General features: G+C 44.7%; 1 long non-coding RNA gene across 1 annotated transcript in view; it reads right to left on the bottom strand.

Annotated features, from left to right (window-relative positions):
- LOC145859402 (uncharacterized) overlaps positions 1-17,455 on the bottom strand; it is a 28,532-nt gene extending 11,077 nt beyond the window's left edge. Inside the window, exon 1 of the long non-coding RNA XR_014379605.1 lies at positions 16,526-17,455. This is a non-coding gene — a long non-coding RNA (uncharacterized LOC145859402). The remainder of the gene's footprint in view (positions 1-16,525) is intronic.
- Positions 17,456-17,565: the final 110 nt, after the last annotated feature.

Raw genomic sequence — 17,565 nt, 5'->3', positions numbered from 1 at the left:
AACACACACAGTCCAGTTCAAAGGGAATGATGGCAGGTCCAACTGCCTGTAAACACACAGTCCAGTTCAAAGGGGTGATGGCAGGTCCAACTGCCTGTAAACACACAGTCCAGTTCAAAGGGAATGATGGCAGGTCCAACTGCCTGTAAACACACACAGTCCAGTTCAAGTGAATGATGCAGGTCCTACTGCCTGTAAACACGCACAGTCCAGTTCAAAGTGAATGATGGCAGGTCCAACTGCCTGTAAACACACACAGTCCAGTTCAAAGTGAATGATGGCAGGCCCTACTGCCTGTAAACACACAGTCCAGTTCAAAGGGAATAATGCAGGTCCAACTGCCTGTAAACACACACAGTCCAGTTCAAAGGGAATGATGGCAGGTCCAACTGCCTGTAAACACACACAGTCCAGTTCAAAGGGAATGATGGCAGGTCCAACTGCCTGTAAACACACAGTCCAGTTCAAAGGGGTGATGGCAGGTCCAACTGCCTGTAAACACACAGTCCAGTTCAAAGGGCATGATGGCAGGTCCAAGTGCCTGTAAACACACACAGTCCAGTTCAAAGGGAATGATGGCAGGTCCAACTGCCTGTAAACACACAGTCCAGTTCAAAGGGGTGATGGCAGGTCCAACTGCCTGTAAACACACAGTCCAGTTCAAAGGTGAATGATGGCAGGTGCAACTGCCTGTAAACACACAGTCCAGTTCAAAGGGAATGATGGCAGGTCCAACTGCCTGTAAACACACACAGTCCAGTTCAAAGGGAATGATGGCAGGTCCAACTGCCTGTAAACACACAGTCCAGTTCAAAGGGAATGATGGCAGGTCCAACTGCCTGTAAACACACAGTCCAGTTCAAAGGTAATGATGGAAGGTCCAACTGCCTGTGAACACACACAGTCCAGTTCAAAGGGAATGATGGCAGGTCCAACTGCCTGTAAACACACACAGTCCAGTTCAAAGTGAATGATGCAGGTCCAACTGCCTGTAAACACACACAGTCCAGTTCAAAGGGAATGATGGCAGGTCCAACTGCCTGTAAACACACAGTCCAGTTCAAAGGGGTGATGGCAGGTCCAACTGCCTGTAAACACACACAGTCCAGTTCAAAGGGAATGATGGCAGGTCCAACTGCCTGTAAACACACACAGTCCAGTTCAAAGGGAATGATGGCAGGTCCAACTGCCTGTAAACACACAGTCCAGTTCAAAGGGGTGATGGCAGGTCCAACTGCCTGTAAACATACAGTCCAGTTCAAAGGGAATGATGGCAGGTCCAACTGCCTGTAAACACACAGTCCAGTTCAAAGGGAATGATGGCAGGTCCAACTGCCTGTAAACACACAGTCCAGTTCAAAGGGAATGATGGCAGGTCCAACTGCCTGTAAACACACAGTCCAGTTCAAAGGGAATGATGGCAGGTCCAACTGCCTGTAAACACACACAGTCCAGTTCAAAGGGAATGATGGCAGGTCCAACTGCCTGTAAACACACACAGTCCAGTTCAAAGGGAATGATGGCAGGTCCAACTGCCTGTAAACAAACACAGTCCAGTTCAAAGGGAATGATGGCAGGCCCAACTGCCTGTAAACACACACAGTCCAGTTCAAAGTGAATGATGGCAGGTCCAACTGCCTGTAAACACACACAGTCCAGTTCAAAGGGAATGATGGCAGGCCCAACTGCCTGTAAACACACACAGTCCAGTTCAAAGGGAATGATGGCAGGTCCAACTGCCTGTAAACACACACAGTCCAGTTCAAAGGGAATGATGGCAGGTCCAACTGCCTGTAAACACACACAGTCCAGTTCAAAGGGAATGATGGCAGGTCCAACTGCCTGTAAACACACACAGTCCAGTTCAAAGGGAATGATGTTAGGTCCAACTGCCTGTAGACACACACAGTCCAGTTCAAAGGGAATAATACAGGTCCAACTGCCTGTAAACACACACAGTCCAGTTCAAAGGGAATGATGGCAGGTCCAACTGCCTGTAAACACACACAGTCCAATTCAAAGGGAATGATGCAGGTCCAACTGCCTGTAAACACACACAGTCCAGTTCAAAGGGAATGATGCAGGTCCAACTGCCTGTAAACACACACAGTCCAGTTCAAAGGGAATGATGGCAGGTCCAACTGCCTGTAAACACACACAGTCCAGTTCAAAGGGAATGATGGCAGGTCCAACTGCCTGTAAACACACAGTCCAGTTCAAAGGGGTGATGGCAGGTCCAACTGCCTGTAAACACACAGTCCAGTTCAAAGGTGAATGATGGCAGGTGCAACTGCCTGTAAACACACAGTCCAGTTCAAAGGGAATGATGGCAGGTCCAACTGCCTGTAAACACACACAGTCCAGTTCAAAGGGAATGATGGCAGGTCCAACTGCCTGTAAACACACAGTCCAGTTCAAAGGGAATGATTGCAGGTCCAACTGCCTGTAAACACACAGTCCAGTTCAAAGGGAATGATGGCAGGTCCAACTGCCTGTAAACACACAGTCCAGTTCAAAGTGAATGATGGCATGTCCAACTACCTGTAAACACACACAGTCCAGTTCAAAGTGAATGATGCAGGTCCAACTGCCTGTAAACACACACAGTCCAGTTCAAAGTGAATGATGGCAGGTCCAACTGCCTGGAAACACACACAGTCCAGTTCAAAGTGAATGATGCAGGTCCAACTGCCTGGAAACACACACAGTCCAGTTCAAAGGGAATGATGGCAGGTCCAACTGCCTGTAAACACACAGTCCAGTTCAAAGGGGTGATGGCAGGTCCAACTGCCTGTAAACACACAGTCCAGTTCAAAGGGAATGATGGCAGGTCCAACTGCCTGTAAACACACACAGTCCAGTTCAAGTGAATGATGCAGGTCCTACTGCCTGTAAACACGCACAGTCCAGTTCAAAGTGAATGATGGCAGGTCCAACTGCCTGTAAACACACACAGTCCAGTTCAAAGTGAATGATGGCAGGCCCTACTGCCTGTAAACACACAGTCCAGTTCAAAGGGAATAATGCAGGTCCAACTGCCTGTAAACACACACAGTCCAGTTCAAAGGGAATGATGGCAGGTCCAACTGCCTGTAAACACACACAGTCCAGTTCAAAGGGAATGATGGCAGGTCCAACTGCCTGTAAACACACAGTCCAGTTCAAAGGGGTGATGGCAGGTCCAACTGCCTGTAAACACACAGTCCAGTTCAAAGGGCATGATGGCAGGTCCAAGTGCCTGTAAACACACACAGTCCAGTTCAAAGGGAATGATGGCAGGTCCAACTGCCTGTAAACACACAGTCCAGTTCAAAGGGGTGATGGCAGGTCCAACTGCCTGTAAACACACAGTCCAGTTCAAAGGTGAATGATGGCAGGTGCAACTGCCTGTAAACACACAGTCCAGTTCAAAGGGAATGATGGCAGGTCCAACTGCCTGTAAACACACACAGTCCAGTTCAAAGGGAATGATGGCAGGTCCAACTGCCTGTAAACACACAGTCCAGTTCAAAGGGAATGATGGCAGGTCCAACTGCCTGTAAACACACAGTCCAGTTCAAAGGTAATGATGGAAGGTCCAACTGCCTGTGAACACACACAGTCCAGTTCAAAGGGAATGATGGCAGGTCCAACTGCCTGTAAACACACACAGTCCAGTTCAAAGTGAATGATGCAGGTCCAACTGCCTGTAAACACACACAGTCCAGTTCAAAGGGAATGATGGCAGGTCCAACTGCCTGTAAACACACAGTCCAGTTCAAAGGGGTGATGGCAGGTCCAACTGCCTGTAAACACACACAGTCCAGTTCAAAGGGAATGATGGCAGGTCCAACTGCCTGTAAACACACACAGTCCAGTTCAAAGGGAATGATGGCAGGTCCAACTGCCTGTAAACACACAGTCCAGTTCAAAGGGGTGATGGCAGGTCCAACTGCCTGTAAACATACAGTCCAGTTCAAAGGGAATGATGGCAGGTCCAACTGCCTGTAAACACACAGTCCAGTTCAAAGGGAATGATGGCAGGTCCAACTGCCTGTAAACACACAGTCCAGTTCAAAGGGAATGATGGCAGGTCCAACTGCCTGTAAACACACAGTCCAGTTCAAAGGGAATGATGGCAGGTCCAACTGCCTGTAAACACACAGTCCAGTTCAAAGGGAATGATGGCAGGTCCAACTGCCTGTAAACACACACAGTCCAGTTCAAAGGGAATGATGGCAGGTCCAACTGCCTGTAAACAAACACAGTCCAGTTCAAAGGGAATGATGGCAGGCCCAACTGCCTGTAAACACACACAGTCCAGTTCAAAGTGAATGATGGCAGGTCCAACTGCCTGTAAACACACACAGTCCAGTTCAAAGGGAATGATGGCAGGCCCAACTGCCTGTAAACACACACAGTCCAGTTCAAAGGGAATGATGGCAGGTCCAACTGCCTGTAAACACACACAGTCCAGTTCAAAGGGAATGATGGCAGGTCCAACTGCCTGTAAACACACACAGTCCAGTTCAAAGGGAATGATGGCAGGTCCAACTGCCTGTAAACACACACAGTCCAGTTCAAAGGGAATGATGTTAGGTCCAACTGCCTGTAGACACACACAGTCCAGTTCAAAGGGAATAATACAGGTCCAACTGCCTGTAAACACACACAGTCCAGTTCAAAGGGAATGATGGCAGGTCCAACTGCCTGTAAACACACACAGTCCAGTTCAAAGGGAATGATGCAGGTCCAACTGCCTGTAAACACACACAGTCCAGTTCAAAGGGAATGATGCAGGTCCAACTGCCTGTAAACACACACAGTCCAGTTCAAAGGGAATGATGGCAGGTCCAACTGCCTGTAAACACACACAGTCCAGTTCAAAGGGAATGATGGCAGGTCCAACTGCCTGTAAACACACAGTCCAGTTCAAAGGGGTGATGGCAGGTCCAACTGCCTGTAAACACACAGTCCAGTTCAAAGGTGAATGATGGCAGGTGCAACTGCCTGTAAACACACAGTCCAGTTCAAAGGGAATGATGGCAGGTCCAACTGCCTGTAAACACACACAGTCCAGTTCAAAGGGAATGATGGCAGGTCCAACTGCCTGTAAACACACAGTCCAGTTCAAAGGGAATGATGGCAGGTCCAACTGCCTGTAAACACACAGTCCAGTTCAAAGGTAATGATGGCAGGTCCAACTGCCTGTGAACACACACAGTCCAGTTCAAAGGGAATGATGGCAGGTCCAACTGCCTGTAAACACACACAGTCCAGTTCAAAGTGAATGATGCAGGTCCAACTGCCTGTAAACACACACAGTCCAGTTCAAAGGGAATGATGGCAGGTCCAACTGCCTGTAAACACACAGTCCAGTTCAAAGGGGTGATGGCAGGTCCAACTGCCTGTAAACACACACAGTCCAGTTCAAAGGGAATGATGGCAGGTCCAACTGCCTGTAAACACACACAGTCCAGTTCAAAGGGAATGATGGCAGGTCCAACTGCCTGTAAACACACAGTCCAGTTCAAAGGGGTGATGGCAGGTCCAACTGCCTGTAAACATACAGTCCAGTTCAAAGGGAATGATGGCAGGTCCAACTGCCTGTAAACACACAGTCCAGTTCAAAGGGAATGATGGCAGGTCCAACTGCCTGTAAACACACAGTCCAGTTCAAAGGGAATGATGGCAGGTCCAACTGCCTGTAAACACACAGTCCAGTTCAAAGGGAATGATGGCAGGTCCAACTGCCTGTAAACACACAGTCCAGTTCAAAGGGAATGATGGCAGGTCCAACTGCCTGTAAACACACACAGTCCAGTTCAAAGGGAATGATGGCAGGTCCAACTGCCTGTAAACAAACACAGTCCAGTTCAAAGGGAATGATGGCAGGCCCAACTGCCTGTAAACACACACAGTCCAGTTCAAAGTGAATGATGGCAGGTCCAACTGCCTGTAAACACACACAGTCCAGTTCAAAGGGAATGATGGCAGGCCCAACTGCCTGTAAACACACACAGTCCAGTTCAAAGGGAATGATGGCAGGTCCAACTGCCTGTAAACACACACAGTCCAGTTCAAAGGGAATGATGGCAGGCCCTACTTCCTGTAAACACACACAGTCCAGTTCAAAGTTAATGATGCAGGTCCAACTGCCTGTAAACACACACAGTCCAGTTCAAAGGGAATGATGGCAGGTCCAACTGCCTGTAAACACACACAGTCCAGTTCAAAGGGAATGATGGCAGGTCCAACTGCCTGTAAACACACACAGTCCAGTTCAAAGGGAATGATGTTAGGTCCAACTGCCTGTAGACACACACAGTCCAGTTCAAAGGGAATAATGCAGGTCCAACTGCCTGTAAACACACACAGTCCAGTTCAAAGGGAATGATGGCAGGTTCAACTGTCTGTAAACACACACAGTCCAGTTCAAAGGGAATGATGCAGGTCCAACTGCCTGTAAACACACACAGTCCAGTTCAAAGGGAATGATGCAGGTCCAACTGCCTGTAAACACACACAGTCCAGTTCAAAGGGAATGATGGCAGACCCTACTTCCTGTAAACACACACAGTCCAGTTCAAAGGGAATGATGGCAGACCCTACTTCCTGTAAACACACACAGTCCAGTTCAAAGGGAATGATGCAGGTCCAACTGCCTGTAAACACACACAGTCCAGTTCAAAGGGAATGATGGCAGGTCCAACTGCCTGTAAACACACACAGTCCAGTTCAAAGGGAATGATGGCAGGTCCAACTGCCTGTAAACACACACAGTCCAGTTCAAAGGGAATGATGTTAGGTCCAACTGCCTGTAGACACACACAGTCCAGTTCAAAGGGAATAATACAGGTCCAACTGCCTGTAAACACACACAGTCCAGTTCAAAGGGAATGATGCAGGTCCAACTGCCTGTAAACACACACAGTCCAGTTCAAAGGGAATGATGGCAGGTCCAACTGCCTGTAAACACACACAGTCCAGTTCAAAGGGAATGATGGCAGGCCCTACTTCCTGTAAACACACACAGTCCAGTTCAAAGGGAATGATGGCAGGTCCTACTGCCTGTATACACATACAGTCCAGTTCAAAGGGAATGATGGCAGGTCCAACTGCCTGTAAACACACAGTCCAGTTCAAAGGGAATAATGCAGGTCCAACTGCCTGTAAACACACACAGTCCAGTTCAAAGGGAATGATGGCAGGTCCAACTGCCTGTAAACACACAAAGTCCAGTTCAAAGGGAATGATGCAGGTCCAACTGCCTGTAAACACACACAGTCCAGTTCAAAGGGAATGATGCAGGTCCAACTGCCTGTAAACACACACAGTCCAGTTCAAAGGGAATGATGGCAGGTCCAACTGCCTGTAAACACACACAGTCCAGTTCAAAGGGAATGATGGCAGGCCCTACTTCCTGTAAACACACACAGTCCAGTTCAAAGGGAATGATGGCAGGTCCTACAGCCTGTATACACATACAGTCCAGTTCAAAGGGAATGATGGCAGGTCCAACTGCCTGTAAACACACTCAGTCCAGTTCAAAGGGAATGATGGCAGGTCCAACTGCCTGTAAACACACACAGTCCAGTTCAAAGGGGTGATGGCAGGTCCAACTGCCTGTAAACACACACAGTCCACCGGGGGTGTATATGAACAGATTTGAATACGATTTAATGTTGCAGTTTAAATGTAGGCATTCATTCTGAATGGTCAAGTTAAGGGTTAAGGTTTGGGCTGTGGTAAAAAACACACAAACCAAAAAAAGGAGAGCCTTAACACTGGGACTGAACAGGCGACAGTCAGAGCAGGGGCTTCGCGGCTTACGCCCATCCCCGTCTACAACCTCCGTAGTGGAACCCAGGCATACCTGATGCTGATAGGGCTCACTTTTGCCCCCTAGTGGCAGGTTTTGAAGTCATCTCCTAAAGTCCTGCTTATCTGGACGGATGTCTAATTTCCCAGTGGATACTGAGAGACCTGGCTAGATAGTAAGATGGTTTAAGGTGCTGCTAAGCTTATGGTATAACGTGATGAGCGTCTTGTCTGGGTAGGTTACATGATACTTCAGTACAGAGGGGATGAAGCCAGAGCAGAGGGAGGTCATCACTGCTGGAGGAGAACACACACACACGCACACACACACACACACACACACACACACACACACACACACACACACACACACACACACACACACACACACACACACACACACACACACCCACCCCCCCCCGAGCTTGGGCGACAAACCTGGAAAATCATCGACACCAACCTTACCGATGACTTATCAAAGACATTTGATGATATGGTTCATTACGATAAGTAGCCTATAATAGAGAAATGTGACATTTGAAATGGAATGAAATAGTTGGCTAAATAGGGTGTTGTTAATGGAACAGTTGATGCCTTCAACCATCAAACTAGTGGCAGTAGTTTAAAGGGTAATAAAAAATAAAACGATCGTGTAGATGAATGTTATAAACTATGGTGTAGATGAATGTTATAAACTATGGTGCAGATGAATGTTATAAACTATGGTGCAGATGAATGTTATAAACTATGGTGCAGATGAATGTTATAAACTATGGTGCAGATGAATGATATTAACTATGGTGCAGATGAATGTTATAATCTATGGTGTAGATGAATGTTATTAACTATGGTGCAGATGAATGTTATAATCTATGGTGCAGATGAATGATATAAACTATGGAGCAGATGAATGTTATAAACTATGGTGCAGATGAATGTTCTAAACTATGGTGCAGATGAATGTTATTAACTATGGTGCAGATGAATATTATAAACTATGGTGCAGATGAATGTTATTAACTATGGTGCAGATGAATATTATAAACTATGGTGCAGATGAATGTTATAAACTATGGTGCAGATGAATGTTATTAACTATGGTGTAGATGAATGTTATAAACTATGGTGCAGATGAATGTTATAAACTATGGTGCAGATGAATGTTATTAACTATGGTGCAGATGAATATTATAAACTATGGTGCAGATGAATGTTATTAACTATGGTGCAGATGAATATTATAAACTATGGTGCAGATGAATGTTATAAACTATGGTGCAGATGAATGTTATTAACTATGGTGTAGATGAATGTTCTAAACTATGGTGCAGATGAATGTTATAAACTATGGTGCAGATGAATGTTATTAACTATGGTGCAGATGAATGTTATAAACTATGGTGCAGATGAATGTTATTAACTATGGTGCAGATGAATGTTATTAACTATGGTGCAGATGAATGTTATTAACTATGGTGCAGATGAATGTTATAAACTATGGTGCAGATGAATGTTATTAACTATAGTGCAGATGAATGTTATAATCTATGGTGCAGATGAATGTTATAAACTATGGTGCAGATGAATGTTATAAACTATGGTGCAGATGAATGTTATTAACTATGGTGTAGATTAATGTTATAAACTATGGTGCAGATTAATGTTATTAACTATGGTGCAGATGAATGTTATAAACTATGGTGCAGATGAATGTTATTAACTATGGTGCAGATGAATGTTATAATCTATGGTGCAGATGAATGTTATAAACTATGGTGTAGATGAATGTTATTAACTATGGTGCAGATGAATGTTATAATCTATGGTGCAGATGAATGTTATTAACTATGGTGCAGATGAATGTTCTAAACTATGGTGCAGATGAATGTTATTAACTATGGTGCAGATGAATGTTATAAACTATGGTGCAGATGAATGTTATTAACTATAGTGCAGATGAATGTTATAATCTATGGTGCAGATGAATGTTATAAACTATGGTGCAGATGAATGTTATAAACTATGGTGTAGATGAATGTTATTAACTATGGTGTAGATTAATGTTATAAACTATGGTGCAGATTAATGTTATTAACTATGGTGCAGATGAATGTTATAAACTATGGTGCAGATGAATGTTATTAACTATGGTGCAGATGAATGTTATAATCTATGGTGCAGATGAATGTTATAAACTATGGTGTAGATGAATGTTATAAACTATGGTGCAGATGAATGTTATAAACTATGGTGCAGATGAATGTTATAATCTATGGTGCAGACAAATGTTATCAACTATGGTGCAGACGAATGCTATAAACTATGGTGCAGATGAATGTTATAAACTATGGTGCAGATGAATGTTATAAATGATGCTGCAGATAAATGTTATAAACGATGGTGTAGATGAATGTTATAATCTATGGTGCAGATAAATGTTATAATCTATGGTGCAGATGAATGTTATAATCTATGGTGCAGATGAATGTTATAATCTATGGTGCAGATGAATGTTATAAACGATGGTGCAGATGAATGTTATAATCTATGGTGCAGATGAATGTTATAAACGATGGTGCAGATGAATGTTATAATCTATGGTGCAGATGAATGTTATAATCTATGGTGCAGATGAATGTTATAATCTATGGTGCAGATGAATGTTATAATCTATGGTGCAGATGAATGTTATTAACTATGGTGCAGATGAATGTTATAATCTATGGTGCAGATGAATGTTATAATCTATGGTGCAGATGAATGTTATAATCTATGGTGCAGATGAATGTTATAATCTATGGTGCAGATGAATGTTATTAACTATGGTGCAGATGAATGTTATAAACTAGGGTTCAGAATTGTTATAAATGTATCGATATTTTTATAATTATCGCATCAATTCAGGAAATTTATCGCAATGTGGATTTTTCTCCATATTGCCCATATCTAACACACACACGCACACGCGCATAAACACACCCACACCCTGGTCTCCCACAGGACCATCAGAAACATTTGACAGATTATTTTTCAGCACAACTTGGCTACACAAATACATATTACACACACACACACACACACACACACACACACACACACACAGTATAATGTTTTTGGGGGCGTCTTTCATTGCAGAGTGCTCTCTCATATTGTTGTGTGTGTTTCCTGAGGTTCTCTCCATCTCCGAGTTAAGTAATGATGGCAGACAGATTTAGGTCAGGCATCAAATGTCCACGGTACTCAAACACACACACACACACACACACACACACACACACACACACACACACACACACACACACACACACACACACACACACACACACACACACACACACACACACACACACACACACACACACACACACACACACACACACTCTCCCACCTCCAGCCCTCTCCCTACTGTACCCCACTCTCCCAGCATCACACACCCAGACCAGGCTGAGGACAAAATCCAGCCCCTGGTCAAAGTCTGGCCTAAATGGAGACAGAGAACACAGGACACGGAAGAGAAAGTAAGACTGAATACGATAGAGAAGGAGAGAGGAAGGGAGAAGGAGAGAGGAAGGGGGGAGAGTGGGAGGGAGAGAGAGAGAAGGAGACTAGCCTCAGGATGAAGGACATTAGGACACAATAAAGGGACACAAAGACATGCTGGACGAGAGAGAGACTGTGTGTGTGTCTGTGTCTGTGTGTGTGTGTTAATGAGTGAGCGTGTGTGTATGTGCGTGCGTGACAGCATGTGCATGTGTGTGTATGGGTGCGTGTGTGTGTGCGTGTGTATGTTAGTAAGTGAGTCAGTGTGTGTGTGTGTGTGTGTATATTGTAGGTACATATGTAAATAGTGGTATAAGGGGACCCTACAGGTTTTATTTTCCTGCCTGATTTCCCTTGCAGACTGTATAAGACCCAACCAAATAAGCAGTGTGTGGGTGTGCGTGTGGACGTGTGTGTGTGTGGGTGTGTGTGTGTGGGTGCGTGGGTGCGTGCGTGCGTGCGTGTGTGCGTGCGTGCGTGTGTGTGTGTGTATGAAAATTAGATGTTTGTATCTGGTGGTTGATGTAAATGAATGATATACTGGTTAGATTTGCTTTGTTTTCCTGTGACAGACACACACACACACACACACACACACACACACACACACACACACACACACACACACACAGAACCAGATCTGCCTACAGCGGCCATTCTCAATAGCAAGGCTATGCTCACTGACTGTACATAGTCAAAGCTTTCCTTCATTTTGGGTTAGTCACAGTTGTCAGGTATTCTTCCACTGTTTACTCTCTGTTAAGGGCCAATTAGCATTCTAGTTTGCTCTGTTTTTTTGTTAATTCTTTCCAAAGTGTAAAGTAATTATCTTTTTGTTTTCTCATGATTTGTGACTCACCACCTGGATCAGGTCTTCAGAAGCATAATGTGAAATTGTGTTTTTTACATTGGATAACACTAGAGACTCAGAGCTACACAATGGTATATCATACACTGCATTTGAGGAACAATGGGGAAGTTATTCTGCTTTGAAAGTTGATCAACTTGTAAACTCACTTTTGAGAAAATGGCCTTTGAATGTTTTGGTATCTAGTGAAGAGCTCTTCTTTGTCTACACCCATTCAGCATCGTTCACAAGCTTTAGCCCCACCCATCTTGTTTCGCACTCGGAGAACATACTTGACGAACTGGCCAATGATTTGTTTACCTCCGGATAACATGAAAACTGCCTAACCAGCTCTGCTGGTAACAATTTCATGACGTTTTTTTGCAGACATTTACTGACACCCGCCATATTCAACGGGTGTTGTACACAACGTTAGCTAATGAGCCAGCCAGCTAACGTCAGTTAGCTAGTTAAACAACAATGAACAAAGTGTCAACAATGCCACAGTGCTGGGAGCTAATCAACCAGGTTCAATGTTAGCTAGCTAACATTAGCCTCTAACTAGAAAAGCAAATGGCTCTGGGAAACAAATAATAATGTCAGCTAGGGAGCCAGCCAGCTAAAGTTAGCTAGCTAGCTAACAGGAGCTTGAAATGAAACCACTTCTGTCAAAATTAGAAACTGTCACGTCTGCTCCCGCTCTTCCCTTCCCCTGGCGCTTGAGGGCCGGGAACAGAGCTGGGGAACTGACAAATATAGGGGAGGAAATAAACAGGAGATAAGTGAGTCCAGGTGAGTCCAATAACGCTGATGCGAGTGACGAGGGATGGCAGGTGTGCATGATTGATGACAGGCGCGTGTGATGCAGGGTAATCTGGCGCCCTCAAGCGCCAGTAAAGGGAAAAGTGGGAGCAGACGTGACAGAAACGTGTAATATCTGAAAATGTAGCTAGCTAACGCTAGACTATCTTACCTGGATACATAAATCATCATGCATGATGGACGCGTCTCCCTGTCAGGAATGCAATACCATAGTTTGAAGATGTTATCCGGAGACAGGTGTTTTCTCCATCTCTTTAGCTATTATACTCCAATTCCACTGATTTCTAAACTTCATCCTCCAGAAAGTGGAGAGCAACACTTATGCAGCTCCACCACACAATACATTTTTTTTAAAGCTGCGTTCGGCAGGATTACCAACACAGACTGACCAATCCGAACTCCTCTCTTGGCATGTCCAGCCCACTCATTATCTCAGCCAATCATGGCTAGTGGGAAGGTTTTTGACTTTTTCTGTGGCTTAACCAACCAGGCTCGTAATTTAACAATTATAGTCGTATTTACAGATGGCATACAAGTTTGTTATTAAGGCACATGAAAGTTCACATGTTCGAGAAGGCATTTCTGCCCCCCAAAAAATAATGTTGAAATGCCTCTCCTGTGAAGTTGTGACTTACGACAAATGCCTAGTTTCCTGAATCGGGTCACATTTGGTTGGGTCTAATTGTGTTGCTGTCCTGGGGATCTGTTTGTGTTTGTGAACACAGCCCCAGGACCAGCTGGCTTAGGGGACTCTTCTCCAGGTTCATCTCTCTGTAGGTGATGTCTTTGTTATAGAAGGTTTGGGAATCGCTTCCATTTAGATGGTTGCAGAATTTAACGTCTCTTTTCTGGATTTTGATCATTAGCAGATTGCACAAATTCTGTTTTTCCAGAATTCTGCATGCAGAGTGTCAATTTGGTGTCTGTCCCATTTTGTGAATTCTTGGTTGGTGAGCGGACCCCAGACCCCACAACCATAAAGGGCAATGGGTTCTATAACTGAATCAAGTATTTTTAGCCAGATCCTAATTGGTATGTCGAATTTGATGTTCCTTTTAATGTCGTAGAAGGCCCTTCTTGCCTTGTTTCTCAGATCGTTCGCAGCTTTGTGGAAGTTACTGTGACGATCGTCAAAAGGAGTAGACCAAGGTGCAGCGTGGTGAGTGCTCATGATAAATTTATTTTAACTCAGAACACTAAATCAAAACAATAAACAACAGAAAACGACCGTCACATTCTGCAGGCTAAACAGAGCTGTACAAAAACAAGATCCCACAACTGAAGGTGGAAAAAGGGCTGCCTAAGTATGATTCCCAATCAGAGACAACGATAGACAGCTGCCTCTGATTAGGAACCATACTCGGCTCAACACAAAGAAATAGAAAACATAGAATGGAACATAGAAATTTACCACATAGACAGCCCACCCCACACCCTGACCTAACAAAATAGAGAAATAAACCGTCTCTCTCAGGGCAGGGCGTGACAGTTACCTGTGGTGCTGATGTTTAGGCCGAGCTACGTATAGTTTTTTTGTTTGACCTACGAGTCTGCTGTTAATAATATTGTAGAGGATTTTCCCAAGGTTGCTATTGACGCAAATCCCATGGTAGTTATTGAGGTCAAATTTGTCTCCACCTTTGTGGATTGGGGTGATCAGTCCTTGGTTCCAAATATTGGGGAAGATGCCAGAGCTGAGGATGATGCTAAAGTGTTTAAGTATAGCCAATTGGAATTTGTGGTCTGTGTATTTTATAATTTCATTGAGGATACCATCAACACCACAGGCCTTTTAGGGTTGGAGGGTTTGAATTTTGTCTTTAGCTCATTCCATGTAATTAGAGAATCCAGTGGGTTCTGGTTGTCTTTAATAGTTGATTCTAAGATTTGTATTTGATAATGTATATGTTGTTGCTGCTGTTTATTCTTTGTTATAGAGCCGAAAATATTGGAGAAGTGGTTTGTCCGTACATCTCCGTTTTGGATAGATAACTCTTCGTGTTATTGTTTGTTTTCCAATTTTCCCAGAAGTGGTTAGAGTCTATGGATTCTTCGATTACATTGAGCTGATTTCTGACGTGCTGTTCCTTCCTTTTCCGTAGTGTATTTCTGTAATGTTTTAGTGATTCACCATAGTGATGGCGTAGGCTCAGCTTTTCTGGGTCTCTATGTTTTTGGTTGGAAAGGTTTCTCAATTTCTTTCTTAGGTTTTTCATTCTTGATCAAACCATTTGCAATTGTTCATTTTCTTCGGCTGTCGGCTTGAAATTGTTAGATTTGATAGGAAAGCTGAGAGGTCAAGTATAGTTTAGGTTTTCTACTGCCAAATTTACACCTTCACTATTAGAGTAAAACGTTTTGTCCACGAAGTTGTCTAAAAGGGATTACATTTATTGTTGCCTAATAGTTTTTTGGTAGGTTTCCACACTACATTCCTTCCATCTATAGCATTTCTTAATATTCTTCAGTTCCTTTGGCTTTGATGCCTCATGATTGAGTATTGCTCTGTTGAAGTAGACTGTGATTTTGCTGTGATCTGACAGGGGTGTCAGTAGGCTGACAGTGAACGGTCTGAGAGACTCTGGGTTGAGGTCAGTGATACAGTAATCTACAGTACTACTGCCAAGGGATGAGCTATAGGTGTACCTACCGTAAAATTCCCCTCGAAGCCAACCATTGACTATGTACAGACCCAGCGTGCACTTTACATTCTGTTTATAATCTCTTCGTCCACTGGTCTTTACTTCTCCCCCGTGAACTCTCTTTCCACCATCATAGTCCCCAGTCAAAACATACTGACACACACACACACACACACACACACACACACACACACACACACACACACACACACACACACACACACACACACACACACACACACGCTCCCTACAGAATACCATCACAGAGGAGAGGCAGAGACAAAGATAACACACTCTTCAAAGAGTTGTAACACAATCATCACACACACGCGCACGCACAGACACACAACATACATAGAAACACACACGCATGCACGAACACACACACACACACACACACACACACACACACACACACACACACACACACACACACACACACACACACACTTGATTTGAAATTGGATTAGAATGCATTTGAAAATCATTGGGACAGGAATGGGAGTGATTCACCACTCAGTAAGACAGCCTGTCGGTAAACAAACCCCCTACTATCCCTCTTATCATCCTACTGTCTATTTGTCAGAAAACAGAAAGAGGGAGAGATTCTGAATGCCTGTTGGAATGTTCCATGGTGCATTAAAACAACTCACACACAGCAGGAGACGCCACTAGTCAACATGTGTATGACACCCACGCACGCACGCACACACACACACACACACACACACACAGGAGTCTACATGCATGCGCCATACTGACAGGCCAAACCGTAGCCTGAGTCGTATATGTGTGGGAGTGTGTTTGTGTGTGATTGTACAGACCAAACCGTTCTTCATACATGTACCCTACCGTCACCATTATTCCCGCTTACCTCGAACGCTCGAGTCTCCCTCCTCCTCCTCTGTCGGTCACTGCGTCTCCTCCTTCATCCCGCCTCTCCTCTTCTCTCCTCCGGTCCCCCAATCCTTCCCTCCCGTTGTTTATACTCGGTTCTCGCTCTCTCTCCTCCTTGCCGATGCAGTAAAAATAAGCCCGTGTAATAGGCGACCCGGTTGCTCCCGGGCGAGGCCACGCGCACCGTGTGTGTGAGAGCGAGATGGAATAAAGAAGGGAGTCAACCGATCCCTGACGTGGGAATTATCCGACAACGCGAGCGTATCCTCCTCGACGAAAAATACACCACATGAGGAAAAACAAGCCACTTTAGCGTTACACATACGCTCAATCTCCCCTAATAGGACTCGACTGTTTCCCGCTGTTGCACGTCACGTTGCACTAAAGTAGCTAATTATAATGATATCTCCCTCGGGTTCCTATGGCGATGGCTGTAGCCTATTCTACAGGCTAGTCCAGTTGGATGACAAATACAAACGTACAGATATAACACATAGCAAATGGAAGTCATATTATATTATATTCTCTTTCGTCGATTCCAGTCAAAATGCAGTCGCACTGTTGAGGCTGGGCTATTGGCCAATGTAAAACACTTCAGTAGCGCATAGCCTAGTAGGAGTCAGCATCCTTCCTCTCTCTAGCCTGGAATGCGGTGGGCTCCAAGATTACACCCGGAGAGATATTATCCAGCACATTTAACGAATGTAGGCCTGATAGTCCGTAATGCTCCATAAACCTCACGACAGAATAGAGTTGATATGACCGACGATCGAATGTATGGATTCGTTAGATACCCTAGCGTAATAGCGGAAAGTAACGTGCGCACTGTTTCTCAATGGCACCGATTTCCGTTAAACGCGGCCTCGTCTAGCTCTGTCTCGCTCGCTCCCCCCTCTCTCTCCCTCTCCCTTTCTCTCTCTCTCTCTCTCCTCTCTCTCCCTCTCTCTCTCTCTCTCTCTCTCTCATTTTCATCAAACCAACAAATCTACACTTCGACATAGGCCTAGTGGGAATCAG

The sequence above is a fragment of the Salmo salar genome, chromosome 12 (assembly GCF_965601325.2).
Source record: "Salmo salar chromosome 12, fSalSal1, whole genome shotgun sequence".
NCBI classification, from domain to species: Eukaryota; Metazoa; Chordata; class Actinopteri; order Salmoniformes; family Salmonidae; genus Salmo; species Salmo salar.
This window is presented reverse-complemented; position numbering and strand designations above follow the sequence as displayed.